Here is a 1,758-nt window from a genome sequence, read left to right on the forward strand (position 1 = left end):
TGACCCTTTCTTATAACTTCTAATTTTATACTGGAAAATCAAAAATAGAAATATAAAAAAGGAGTGAAAACTCCTCTTTATTGAAAAATTGAAGAAAAACCCTTTCGTTAGAAGTAAGAAAGAACCTTTCTAGAAAAAAAGAAAGAGGACTAGAATCTATACATTGATTCACAATTTTTTTGAACCGTATGCATCAAAAGGTGCATGTACGGTTCCTAAGGAATACAATTTTATCCAAATCAACCAAATTTATTGAGAAAGATTACTTTTTTAGGGCAAGGTATTACTAAAGAGATTTGAATCAACTTATTGGTTTTATGGTATAGCTCAGTATCGAGGATGAGACCAAAGAGCTGTATTTGTTTATAAACTCTCCTGGGGGCTGGGTAATACCTGGGGTGTCTATTTATGATACTATGAAATTTGTGCAACTAGATGTCAATAGAGTATGCATGGGATTAGCCACTTCAATAATTACCAAACGTCTAGCATTCCCTCACGCTTGGCGCCAATGAGTTTTTTATTTGAGAGAAAAAAGAAGAGTATGCCTTCACCATATGAATACTAAGTAATAATAGCATGGCACTTCGAATTCGATCTGAGAAATTTTTGTATTGTTTTTTTTTTCAAAAAATTAGATTCTGTATCGAAAGACTAGTATGAGATAAGGGGTACTTCTGATTTTCTCTTATCTATCGGGAGTTCGGTTCAGCGTCACAAAATTTTTTATTTTCATACCGTAGAGTTCTTAACAATATTTATTTTATGATAGAGTATGAAAGAAAAGATTTTTTCCTTATTTGATCGGATTAAAAAGAAACTTTAAGATTGCTGAATCACAGACAAAAAAAAAGAAAAAAGAAACATATAAAGCAACGGAGCCATCATAGTATTTTTTAACTTCTCCGAAAGGAAGGATGGAAATTTGATTATTTACCCATTGGAGTCTGATAAATTCTATTTTTCTCTTTCTTCAATAGAAAGGAGGGGGGTCAATTTTCTTTTAGAGCCGTATGTACAAAAGATGCTTGTACGGTTGTTCAATTCTATCTTTTTTCTATTCTTTATCTTTCTTTTCTCTTTGCTTTATCATGAAAGATAGGAGAAGCTTTTATTTTGTTATATCATCAGGGTAATGACGCATCAACCTGCTCGTGGTTTTTATATGGCATAAGTAACCGAATATGTCGTGGAAGCGGAAGAACATCTGAAACTGCATGAAACCCTCACAAGGGTTTATGTTCACTGAACGGGAAAACCCTTCTGGGTTGTATCCGAAGATATGTAAAGTGATGTTTTTATGTCAGCAACAGAAGCCCAAGCTTATGGAATTGTTGATCTTGTAGTGGTTCAATGAAAATAACATGGATTTCGCGCAAATAACAGATTTGCAATTTTATCTTCGAATTGAATATTCTATTAAATAGAAGTAATTCATCATCATTCAGTTAGGATCAATCTAAACCAACCCATCATATTATGTATACGATTCAACATACCAACTATTAAACAACTTACTAGAAATATAAGACAGCCAATTAGAAATGTCACGAAATCCCCCGCTCTTCGAGGGTGCCATCAGCGTTGAGGAATATGTACTAGGGTACATGTGTGACTTGTTTAGATCATGAGCTGGAACAAAAGAAAGAAAATGACTTTTAAAGTATCAATGATCAGTACTGGTGAATGGGATAGGATAGAAAAAGGAACTCCATTCATTATTTAAAAAAAAAACTCTATCATATCCCTCTATTGTGT

At 33.1% G+C, this 1,758-nt stretch overlaps 1 pseudogene; it reads left to right on the plus strand.

Moving 5' to 3' along the window:
- Positions 1-133: 133 nt before the first annotated feature.
- On the plus strand, positions 134-1,357 carry LOC124892369 (annotated as a pseudogene).
- The last annotated feature ends 401 nt before the right edge of the window (positions 1,358-1,758 follow it).

The sequence above is a fragment of the Capsicum annuum genome, unplaced genomic scaffold (genome assembly GCF_002878395.1).
Source record: "Capsicum annuum cultivar UCD-10X-F1 unplaced genomic scaffold, UCD10Xv1.1 ctg46435, whole genome shotgun sequence".
Classification (NCBI taxonomy): domain Eukaryota; kingdom Viridiplantae; phylum Streptophyta; class Magnoliopsida; order Solanales; family Solanaceae; genus Capsicum; species Capsicum annuum.